Here is a 13,344-nt window from a genome sequence, read left to right as displayed (position 1 = left end):
ATAGTTGATGGGGTCCCGATCCAAAAAGCCAATGAGACCCATATCCTATTTTGTACGGTGTTGCCATGGTGAATCAAAATACATTGCGTCTATGGAGGCGGGACCAACCGGGGCCAACGTCAACTTTGTCGTAGAGCGACGAGATTCGGTACAGATACTCGTCATGTGACGACAAACAAAAAATATCATTGTGGCCACGCCCCTTGACAAACCGGAAGTCTGCCATTTTCACAGGAAGTCAGGAGAATGCTGAGTCAGCGTTTTCGCTGACATCGCATTTTAGCAAACTCCTCCTAGGACGTTTCACCAAATGAGCTCAAAATCGCTCCAGCTCATCTCGAGATGTGGGGCATCAAAAGTTATCCAAATTTTTTGGCTATGTTTTACGGTTTGTTTGCGGCGAAGCCGCAATCTTTCCGAAGTATTTTGCGATTCATCAAAAACTAAAAATCGCTCCCATTCGCACAAACAAACTCCGATTAAAAATCGGAAATATACATTTTGTTGACCTTTCACCCCTGGACACAGCAAATGTGAAAAAGTGACATTGGGCGCGATAGCGCCCCCTCCAGGTGCAGAAGAAAAAATGCATTATGGGAAAAAATTAGTTTCTCGGAAATGGATAAAATTCGGTACAAAAATAGTTGATGGCGTCCCGATCCAAAAAGCCAATGAGACGCATATCGTACTTTGTACGGTGTTGCCATGGTGAAGCCCGGGGCCCCCCATGTTATTATAATGGGGCTGACACATAAATCTCACATTATGCAACATTACAGCGCGTTAGCGCCCCCTGTCAGGAGCTTGTGGACAGTGGTCATGGAAGTACGGCCCATCAGGGCCGTCTGATGCTACTTGTGAAATTAAAAATATTACGGGCGCGCTAGCGCCCTCTGCAGGCTGGAGCCATTGTTCACATGGAGAGGCTAAAAATGTAGCTGAGATGTTTACGCACAAAGGTTAATGGCACATCAGGACAATAAAATGCAGTCCGTTCACGCTGTACGGTTATATAGAGGCGCTAAAGGAGGCACGGCCCGCGAGGGCCGTTCGATGCCGCTTGCGGCTTTAATTCTTTCTTCTTTCTTCTTCTTCTTTCTTCTTTCTTCTGCTCTTTGAGCAGGAATTTGACCCCCTGAACATAGGCGAAAACTCACCAAATTTTGCCCAAAATTCAGGTCCGGTGAAAAATTAATTAAAATGTGTGTTTCATATTGGGGAAAAAAAAAATGGCGCGACAGCGCCACCTACAAAAATCGAAATACATTGCGCCAATGGGGGAGGGGCCAAAGTAAAGTTTGTCGTAGAGCGACGAGATTCGGTACAGATATTCGTCATGTGACGACAAAAAAAAAATATTATTGTAGCCACGCCCCCTGACAAACCGGAAGTCCGCCATTTTGACAGGAAGTCCGGAGAATGCTGAGTCAGCGTTTTCGCTGACATCGCATTTTAACGAACTCCTCCTAGGGCGTTTCACCAAATGAGCTCAAAATCGCTCCAGCTCATCTCAAGATGTGGGGCATCAAAAGTTATCCAAATTTTTTGGCTAAGTTTTACGGTTTGTTTGCGGCGAAGCCGCAATCTTTCCGAAGTATTTTGCGATTCATCAAAAACTAAAAATCGCTCCCATTCGCACAAACAAACTCCGATTAAAAATCGGAAATATACATTTTATTGACCTTTCACCCCTGGACGCAGCAAATGCAAATTAGTGCCATTGGGCGCGATAGCGCCCCCTCCAGGTCCAGAAGAAAAAATGCATTATGGGAAAAAAATTAGTTTGTCGGAAATGGATGAAATTCGGTACAAAAATAGATGATGGCGTCCCGATCCAAAAAGCCAATGGGACCCATACTGTATTTTTTATAGTGTTGCCATGGTGACGCCCGGGGGCCCCCATGTAATTCCAGTGGGGCTGACACATAAATTTCACATTCTACAACATTACAGCGCGTTAGCGCCCCCTGTCAGGAGCTTGTGGACAGTGGTCATGGAAGTATGGCCCGTTAGGGCCGTCTGATGCCACTTGTGAAATTAAAAAGATTACGGGCGCGCTAGCGCCCTCTGCAGGCTGGAGTCATTATTCACATGAAGAGGCTAAAAATGTTGTTTTGATGTTTACTGACAAAGATTAATGGCACATCGGGGCAATAAAATGCAGTGTGGCAACGCTGGCGCCCTTGGTAGGGTTGTGGCACGGATAGATAGAGGCGCTAAAGGAGGCACGGCCCGCGAGGGCCGTTCGATGCCGCTTGCGGCTTTAATTCTTTCTTCTTTCTTCTTCCGTCTTCCGTCTTCTTTCTTCTGCTCTTTGAGCAGGAATTTGACCCCCTGAACATAGTCGAAAACTCACCAAACTTTGCCCAAAATTCAGGTCCGGTGAAAAATTAATTAAAATGTGTGTTTCATATTGGGGAAAAAAAAAATGGCGCGACAGCGCCACCTACAAAAGTGAAAATACATTACGCCAATGGGGGAGGGGCCGAAGTAAACTTTGTCGTAGAGCGACGAGATTCGGTACAGATATTCGTCATGTGACGACAAAAAAAAAATATTATTGTGGCCACGCCCCCTGACAAACCGGAAGTCCGCCATTTTGACAGGAAGTCCGGAGAATGCTGAGTCAGCGTTTTCGCTGACGTCGCATTTTAACGAACTCCTCCTAGGGCGTTTCACCAAATGAGCTCAAAATCGCTCCAGCTCATCTCGAGATGTGGGGCATCAAAAGTTATCCAAATTTTTTGGCTAACTTTTACGGTTTGTTTGCGGCGAAGCCGCAATCTTTCCGAAGTATTTTGAGATTCATCAAAAACTAAAAATCGCTCCCATTCGCACAAACAAACTCCGATTAAAAATCGGAAATATACATTTTTTTGACCTTTCACCCCTGGACACAACAAATGTGAAAAAGTTACACTGGGCGCGATAGCGCCCCCTCCAGGTGCAGAAGAAAAATTGCATTATGGGAAAAAAATTAGTTTGTCGGAAATGGATGAAATTCGGCACAGAAAAAGTTGATGGCATCCCGATCCAAAAAGCCAATGAGACCCATATCGTATTTTGTACGGTGTTGCCATGGTGAATCAAAATACATTGCGTCTCTGGAGGCGGGACCAACCGGGGCCAACGTCAACTTTGTCATAGAGCGACGAGATTCGGTACAGATATTCGTCATTTGACGACAAACAAAAAATATTATTGTGGCCACGCCCCCTGACAAACTGGAAGTCCGCCATTTTGACTGGAAACCTGGAGAATGCTGAGTCATGGTTTTCGCTGACGTCGCATTTTAACGAACTCCTCCTAGGGCGTTTGACAAAATGAGCTCAAAATCGCTCCAGCTCATCTCGAGATGTGGGGCATCAAAAGTTATCCAATTTTTTTGGCTAAGTTTTACGGTTTGTTTGCGGCGAAGCCGCAATCTTTCCGAAGTATTTTGCGATTCATCAAAAACTAAAAATCGCTCCCATTCGCACAAACAAACTCCGATTTAAAATCGGAAATATACATTTTGTTGACCTGTCACCCCTGGACGCAACAAATGTGAAAAAGTGACATTGGGTGCGATAGCGCCCCCTCCAGGTCCAGAAGAAAAAATGCATTATGGGAAAAAAATTAGTTTGTCGGAAATGGATTAAATTCGGTACAAAAATAGATGATGGCATCCCGATCCAAAAAGCCAATGGGACCCATACCGTATTTTGTACGATGTTGCCATGGTAATGCCCGGGGGCCCCCATGTTATCATAATGGGGCTGACACATGAATCTCACATTTTGCAACATTACAGCGCGTTAGCGCCCCCTGTCAGGAGCTTGTGGACAGTGGTCATGGAAATACGGCCCGTTAGGGCCGTCTGATTCTAATTGGGAAATTAAAAAGATTACGGGCGCGCTAGCGCCCTCTGCAGGCCGGAGCCATTATTCACATGGAGAGGCTAAAAATGTTGTTTTGATGTTTACTGACAACAATTAATGGCACATCAGGGCAATAAAATGCAGTGTGGCAACGCTGGCGCCCTTGGTACGGTTGTGGCAACAGAGGCGCTAAAGGAGGCACGGCCCGCGAGGGCCGTTCGATGCCGCTTGCGGCTTTAATTATTAGGCCCGAGCGGCCTGCCGTCGCAAGGGCCTATTGTAATCGCAATCACAGCGCAGTGCGCGCAGCGCACTGAACCTAAGTGCGCGGAGCGCACAAAAACAGCGCGAAGCGCTGTCCCCATGTCAACCGTAAACTCACCGTGTAAAACAGTGAAGCCCACACCGGAGGTGTGGGCCCTTTATACTTATTATTGCATTAAAATGAATGGGGGTATATAGTGTGAATGGGGGTATATAGTGGATGACGAGCGCGAAGCGCTCGTCATCCACCCAGGACCCCCACGGATGCGTGCGGATCGTTGAAAGCTTTTCAAAAATGTATAATATGATATCGTCGCGAAAGCGACTATATTGTTTTTCTCGGAAATATTATTATTCTTTCTTCTTTCTTCTTCCGTCTTCCGTCTTCTTTCTTCTGCTCTTTGAGCAGGAATTTGACCCCCTGAACATAGTCGAAAACTCACCAAACTTTGCCCAAAATTCAGGTCCGGTGAAAAATTAATTAAAATGTGTGTTTCATATTGGGGAAAAAAAAAATGGCGCGACAGCGCCACCTACAAAAGTGAAAATACATTACGCCAATGGGGGAGGGGCCGAAGTAAACTTTGTCGTAGAGCGACGAGATTCGGTACAGATATTCGTCATGTGACGACAAAAAAAAAATATTATTGTGGCCACGCCCCCTGACAAACCGGAAGTCCGCCATTTTGACAGGAAGTCCGGAGAATGCTGAGTCAGCGTTTTCGCTGACTTCGCATTTTAACGAACTCCTCCTAGGGCGTTTCACCAAATGAGCTCAAAATCGCTCCAGCTCATCTCCAGATGTGGGGCATCAAAAGTTATCCACATTTTTTGGCTAAGTTTTACGGTTTGTTTGCGGCGAAGCCGCAATCTTTCCGAAGTATTTTGCGATTCATCAAAAACTAAAAATCGCTCCCATTCGCACAAACAAACTCCGATTAAAAATCGGAAATATACATTTTATTGACCTTTCACCCCTGGACACAGCAAATGTGAAAAAGTGACATTGGGCGCGATAGCGCCCCCTCCAGGTGCAGAAGAAAAAATGCATTATGGGAAAAAAATTAGTTTGTCGGAAATGAATGAAATTCGGCACAAAAATAGTTGATGGCGTCCCGATCCAAAAAGCCAATGAGACCCATATTGTATTTTGTACGGTGTTGCCATGGTGAATCAAAATACATTGCGTCTATGGAGGCGGGACCAACCGGGGCCAACGTCAACTTTGTCGTAGAGCAACGAGATTCGGTACAGATATTCGTCATGTGACGACAAACAAAAAATATTATTGTGGCCACGCCCCCTCACAAACCGGAAGTCCGCCATTTTGACTGGAAGCCTGGAGTATGCTGAGTCATGGTTTTCGCTGACGTCGCATTTTAACGAACTCCTCCTAGGGCGTTTCACCAAATGAGCTCAGAATCGCTCCAGCTCATCTCCAGATGTGGGGCATCAAAAGTTATCAAAATTTTTTTGCTATGTTTTATGGTTTGTTTGCGGCGAAGCTGCAATTTTTCCGAAGAAATTTGCGATTCATCGTAAACTAAAAATCGCTCCCATTCGCACAAACAAACTCCGATTAAAAATCGGAAATATACATTTTATTGACCTTTCACCCCTGGACAAAACAAATGTGAAAAAGTGACATTGGGCGCGATAGCGCCCCCTCCAGGTGCAGAAGAAAAAATGCATTATGGGAAAAAAATTAGTTTGTCGGAAATGGATGAAATTCCGTACAAAAATAGTTGATGCCATCCCGATCCAAAAAGCCAATGAGACCCATATCGTTTTTTGTACGGTGTTGCCATGGTGACGCCCGGGGCCCCCCATGTTATCCAATGGGGCTGACACATGAATCTCACATTACACAACTTTACAGCGCGTTAGCGCCCCCTGTCAGGAGCTTGTGGACAGTGGTCATGGAAGTACGGCCCGTCAGGGCTGTCTGATGCTACTTGTGAAATTAAAAAGATTACAGGCGCGCTAGCGCCCTCTGCAGGCTGGAGCCATTGTTCACATTGAGAGGCTAAAAATGTGGTTTTGATGTTTACTGACAAAGATTAATGGCACATCAGGGCAAAAAAAATGCAGTCTGGCGCCCTTGGTAGGGTTGTGGCACGGATAGATAGAGGCGCTAAAGGAGGCACGGCCCGCGAGGGCCGTTCGATGCCGCTTGCGGCTTTAATTAGGCCCGAGCGGCCTGCCGTCGCAAGGGCCTATTGTAATCGCAATCGCGATCGCAGCGCACTGAACCTAAGTGCGCGGAGCGCACAAAAACAGCGCGAAGCGCTGTCCCCATGTCAACCGTAAACTCACCGTGTAAAACTGTGAAGCCCACACCGGAGGTGTGGGCCCTTTATACTTATTATTGCATTAAAATGACTGGGGGTATATAGTGTGAATGGGGGTATATAGTGGATGACGAGCGCGAAGCGCTCGTCATCCACCCAGGAACCCCACGGATGCGTGCGGATCGTTGAAAGCTTTCCAAAAATGTATAATATGATATCGTCGCGAAAGCGACGATATTGTTTTTCTCGGAAATATTATTAGGCCCGAGCGGCCTGCCGTCGCAAGGGCCTATTGTAATCGCAATCGCGATCGCAGCGCACTGAACCTAAGTGCGCGGAGCGCACAAAAACAGCGCGAAGCGCTGTCCCCATGTCAACCGTAAACTCACCGTGTAAAACTGTGAAGCCCACACCGGAGGTGTGGGCCCTTTATACTTATTATTGCATTAAAATGACTGGGGGTATATAGTGTGAATGGGGGTATATAGTGGATGACGAGCGCGAAGCGCTCGTCATCCACCCAGGAACCCCACGGATGCGTGCGGATCGTTGAAAGCTTTCCAAAAATGTATAATATGATATCGTCGCGAAAGCGACGATATTGTTTTTCTCGGAAATATTATTATTCTTTCTTTCTTTCTTCTTTCTTCTTTCTTCTGCTCTTTGAGCAGGAATTTGACCCCCTGAACATAGTCGAAAACTCACCAAACTTTGCCCAAAATTCAGGTCCGGCGAAAAATTAATTAAAATGTGTGTTTCATATTGGGGAAAAAAAAAATGGCGCGACAGCGCCACCTACAAAAGTCAAAATACATTACGCCAATGGGGGAGGGGCCGAAGTAAACTTTGTCGTAGAGCGATGAGATTCGGTACAGACGTTCGTCGTGTGACGACAAAAAAAAAATATTATGGTGGCCACGCCCCCTGACAAACCGGAAGTCCGCCATTTTGACAGGAAGGCCGGAGAATGCTGAGTCAGCGTTTTCGCTGACGTCGCATTTTAACGAACTCCTCCTAGGGCGTTTCACCAAATGTGCTCAAAATCGCTCCAGCTCATCTCGAGATGTGGGGCATCAAAAGTTATCCAAATTTTTTGGCTAAGTTTTACGGTTTGTTTGCGGCGAAGCCGCAATCTTTCCGAAGTATTTTGCGATTCATCAAAAACTAAAAATCGCTCCCATTCGCACAAACAAACTCCGATTAAAAATCGGAAATATACATTTTATTGACCTTTCACCCCTGGACACAGCAAGTGTGGAAAAGTGACATTGGGCGCGATAGCGCCCCCTCCAGGTGCAGAAGAAAAATTGCATTATGGGAAAAAAATTAGTTTCTCGGAAATGGATGAAATTCGGCACAAAAATAGTTGATGGCGTCCCGATCCAAAAAGCCAATGACACCCATATCGTATTTTGTACGGTGTTGCCATGGTGACGCCCTGGGCCCCCCATGTTATCTAATGGGGCTGACACATAAATGTCACATTAACAACACATTAACATTACAGCGCGTTAGCGCCCCCTGTCAGGAGCTTGTAGACAGTGGTCATGGAAGTACGGCCCGTTAGGGCCGTCTGATGCTAATTGGGAAATTAAAAAGATTACGGGCGCGCTAGCGCCCTCTGCAGGCTGGAGCCATTGCTTACATGGAGAGGCTAAAAATGTAGCTTAGATGTTTACTCACAACGATTAATGGCATATGAGGGCAATAAAAAGCAGTGTGGCCACGCTGGCTTTCTCGGTAGGGCTATGGCGTGGATAGATAGAGGCGCTAAAGGAGGCACGGCCCGCGAGGGCCGTTCGATGCCGCTTGCGGCTTTAATTATTCTTTCTTTCTTTCTTCTTTCTTCTTTCTTCTGCTCTTTGAGCAGGAATTTGACCCCCTGAACATAGTCGAAAACTCACCAAACTTTGCCCAAAATTCAGGTCCGGCGAAAAATTAATTAAAATGTGTGTTTCATATTGGGGAAAAAAAAAATGGCGCGACAGCGCCACCTACAAAAGTCAAAATACATTACGCCAATGGGGGAGGGGCCGAAGTAAACTTTGTCGTAGAGCGATGAGATTCGGTACAGACGTTCGTCGTGTGACGACAAAAAAAAAATATTATGGTGGCCACGCCCCCTGACAAACCGGAAGTCCGCCATTTTGACAGGAAGGCCGGAGAATGCTGAGTCAGCGTTTTCGCTGACGTCGCATTTTAACGAACTCCTCCTAGGGCGTTTCACCAAATGTGCTCAAAATCGCTCCAGCTCATCTCGAGATGTGGGGCATCAAAAGTTATCCAAATTTTTTGGCTAAGTTTTACGGTTTGTTTGCGGCGAAGCCGCAATCTTTCCGAAGTATTTTGCGATTCATCAAAAACTAAAAATCGCTCCCATTCGCACAAACAAACTCCGATTAAAAATCGGAAATATACATTTTATTGACCTTTCACCCCTGGACACAGCAAGTGTGGAAAAGTGACATTGGGCGCGATAGCGCCCCCTCCAGGTGCAGAAGAAAAATTGCATTATGGGAAAAAAATTAGTTTCTCGGAAATGGATGAAATTCGGCACAAAAATAGTTGATGGCGTCCCGATCCAAAAAGCCAATGACACCCATATCGTATTTTGTACGGTGTTGCCATGGTGACGCCCTGGGCCCCCCATGTTATCTAATGGGGCTGACACATAAATGTCACATTAACAACACATTAACATTACAGCGCGTTAGCGCCCCCTGTCAGGAGCTTGTAGACAGTGGTCATGGAAGTACGGCCCGTTAGGGCCGTCTGATGCTAATTGGGAAATTAAAAAGATTACGGGCGCGCTAGCGCCCTCTGCAGGCTGGAGCCATTGCTTACATGGAGAGGCTAAAAATGTAGCTTAGATGTTTACTCACAACGATTAATGGCATATGAGGGCAATAAAAAGCAGTGTGGCCACGCTGGCTTTCTCGGTAGGGCTATGGCGTGGATAGATAGAGGCGCTAAAGGAGGCACGGCCCGCGAGGGCCGTTCGATGCCGCTTGCGGCTTTAATTAGGCCCGAGCGGCCTGCCGTCGCAAGGGCCTATTGTAATCGCAATCACAGCGCAGTGCGCGCAGCGCACTGAACCTAAGTGCGCGGAGCGCACAAAAACAGCGCGAAGCGCTGTCCCCATGTCAACCGTAAACTCACCGTGTAAAACAGTGAAGCCCACACCGGAGGTGTGGGCCTTTTATACTTATTATTGCATTAAAATGAATGGGGGTATATAGTGTGAATGGGGGCATATAGTGGATGACGAGCGCGAAGCGCTCGTCATCCACCCAGGAACCCCACGGGTGCGTGCGGATTGTTGAAAGCTTTCCAAAAATGTATAATATGATATCGTCGCGAAAGCGACAATATTGTTTTTGTCGAAAATATTATTATTAGGCCCGAGCGGCCTGCCGTCGCAAGGGCCTATTGTAATCGCAATCACAGCGCAGTGCGCGCAGCGCACTGAACCTAAGTGCGCGGAGCGCACAAAAACAGCGCGAAGCGCTGTCCCCATGTCAACCGTAAACTCACCATGTAAAACAGTGAAGCCCACACCGGAGGTGTGGGCCCTTTATACTTATTATTGCATTAAAATGAATGGGGGTATATAGTGTGAATGGGGGTATATAGTGGATGACGAGCGCGAAGCGCTCGTCATCCACCCAGGAACCCCACGGGTGCGTGCGGATCGTTGAAAGCTTTCCAAAAATGTATAATATAACATTGTCGCGAAAGCGACTATATTGTTTTTCTCGGAAATATTATTATTCTTTCTTTCTTTCTTTCTTTCTTCTTCTTCTGCTCTTTGAGCAGGAATTTCACCCCCTGAACATAGTCGAAAACTCACCAAACTTTGCCCAAAATTCAGGTCCGGCGAAAAATTAATTAAAATGTGTGTTTCATATTGGGGAAAAAAAAAATGGCGCGACAGCGCCACCTACAAAAATCAAAATACATTGCGCCAATGGGGGAGGGGCCGAAGTAAACTTTGTCGTAGAGCGACGAGATTCGGTACAGATATTCGTCATGTGACGAAAAAAAAAAAATATTATTGTGGCCACGCCCCCTGACAAACCGGAAGTCCGCCATATTGACAGGAAGCCCGGAGATTGCTGAGTCAGCGTTTTCGCTGACGTCGCATTTTAACGAACTCCTCCTAGGGCGTTTCACCAAATGAGCTCAAAATCGCTCCAGCTCATCTCAGGATGTGGGGCATCAAAAGTTATCCAAATTTTTTGGCTAAGTTTTACGGTTTGTTTGCGGCGAAGCCGCAATCTTTCCGAAGTATTTTGCGATTCATCAAAAACTAAAAATTGCTCCCATTTGCGCAAACAAACTCCGATTAAAAATCGGAAATATACATTTTATTGACCTTTCACCCCTGGACACAACAAATGTGAAAAAGTGACATTGGGCGCGATAGCGCCCCCTCCAGGTGCAGAAGAAAAAATGCATTATGGGAAAAAAATTAGTTTGTCGGAAATGGATGAAATTCGGTACAAAAATAGTTGATGGCATCCCGATCCAAAAAGCCAATGAGACCCATATCGTATTTTGTACGGTGTTGCCATGGTAAAGCCCGGGGCCCCCCATGTTATTGTAATGGGGCTGACACATAAATGTCACATTATGCAACATTACAGCGCGTTAGCGCCCCCTGTCAGGAGCTTGTGGACAGTGGTCATGGAAGTACGGCCCATCAGGGCCGTCTGATGCTACTTGTGAAATTAAAAAGATTACGGGCGCGCTAGCGCCCTCTGCAGGCTGGAGCCATTGTTCACATGGAGAGGCTAAAAATGTAGCTGAGATGTTTACGCACAAAGATTAATGGCACATCAGGACAATAAAATGCAGTTCGTTCACGCTGGCGCCTTAGGTACGGTTATATAGAGGCGCTAAAGGAGGTACGGCCCGCGAGGGCCGTTCGATGCCGCTTGCGGCTTTAATTCTTTCTTTCTTTCTTCTTTCTTTCTTTCTTTCTTCTGCTCTTTGAGCAGGAATTTGACCCCCTGAACATAGTCGAAAACTCACCAAACTTTGCCCAAAATTCAGGTCCGGCGAAAAATTAATTAAAATGTGTGTTTCATATTGGGGGAAAAAAAAATGGCGCGACAGCGCCACCTACAAAAGTGAAAATACATTACGCCAATGGGGGAGGGGCCGAAGTAAACTTTGTCGTAGAGCGACGAGATTCGGTACAGACTTTCGTCATGTGACGCCAAAAAAAAAATATTATTGTGGCCACGCCCCCTGACAAACCGGAAGTCCGCCATTTTGAAAGGAAGACCGGAGAATGCTGAGTCAGCGTTTTCGCTGACTTCGCATTTTAACGAACTCCTCCTTGGGCGTTTGACCAAATGAGCTCAAAATCGCTCCAGCTCATCTCGAGATGTGGGGCATCAAAAGTTATCCAAATTTTTTGGCTAAGTTATACGGTTTGTGTGCGGCGAAGCCGCAATCTTTACGAAGTATTTTGCGATTCATCAAAAACTGAAAATCGCTCCCATTCGCACAAACAAACTCCGATTAAAAATCGGAAATATACATTTTATTGACCTTTCACCCCTGGACACAGCAAATGTGAAAAAGTGACATTGGGCGCGATAGCGCCCCCTCCAGGTGCAGAAGAAAAAATGCATTATGGGAAAAAAATTAGTTTGTCGGAAATGGATGAAATTCGGTACAAAAATAGTTGATGGCGTCCCGATCCAAAAAGCCAATCAGACCCATACCGTATTTTGTACGGTGTTGCCATGGTGAATAAAAATACATTGCGTCGATGGAGGCGGGACCAATATGGGCCAACGTCAACTTTGTCGTAGAGCGACGAGATTCGGTACAGATATTCATCATGTAACGACAAACAAAAAATATTATGGTGGCCACGACCCCTGACAAACCGGAAGTCCGCCATTTTTACTGGAAGCCTGGAGAATGCTGAGTCATGGTTTTCGCTGACATCGCATTTTAACGAACTCCTCCTTGGGCGTTTGACCAAATGAGCTCAAAATCGCTCCAGCTCATCTCGAGATGTGGGGCATCAAAAGTTATCCAAATTTTTTGGCTAAGTTTTTCGGTTTGTTTGCGGCGAAGCCGCAATCTTTCCGAAGTATTTTGCGATTCATCAAAAACTAAAAATCGCTCCCATTCGCACAAACAAACTCCGATTTAAAATCGGAAATATACATTTTGTTGACCTGTCACCCCTGGACGCAACAAATGTGAAAAGGTGACATTAGGCGCGATAGCGCCCCCTCCAGGTCCAGAAGAAAAAATGCATTATGGGAAAAAAATTAGTTTGTCGGAAATGGATTAAATTCGGTACAAAAATAGATGATGGCATCCCGATCCAAAAAGCCAATGGGACCCATACCGTATTTTGTACGGTGTTGCCATGGTAATGCCCGGGGGCCCCCATGTTATCATAATGGGGCTGACACATGAATCTTACATTATGCAGCATTACAGCGCGTTAGCGCCCCCTGTCAGGAGCTTGTGGACAGTGGTCATGGAAATACGGCCCGTTAGGGCCGTCTGATTCTAATTGTGAAATTAAAAAGATTACGGGCGCGCTAGCGCCCTCTGCAGGCTGGAGCCATTATTCACATGGAGAGGCTAAAAATGTTGTTTTGATGTTTACTGACAACAATTAATGGCACATCAGGGCAATAAAATGCAGTGTGGCAACGCTGGCGCCCTTGGTACGGTTGTGGCAACAGAGGCGCTAAAGGAGGCACGGCCCGCGAGGGCCGTTCGATGCCGCTTGCGGCTTTAATTATTCTTTCTTTCTTTCTTCTTTCTTTCTTCTGCTCTTTGAGCAGGAATTTGACCCCCTGAACATAGTCGAAAACTCACCAAACTTTGTCCAAAATTCAGGTCCGGCGAAAAATTAATTAAAATGTGTGTTTCATATTGGGGGAAAAAAA

The sequence above is a fragment of the Gobius niger genome, assembly GCF_951799975.1.
Source record: "Gobius niger genome assembly, chromosome: 4".
Taxonomy (NCBI): Eukaryota; Metazoa; Chordata; class Actinopteri; order Gobiiformes; family Gobiidae; genus Gobius; species Gobius niger.
Note: the sequence above shows the minus strand (reverse complement) of the source record.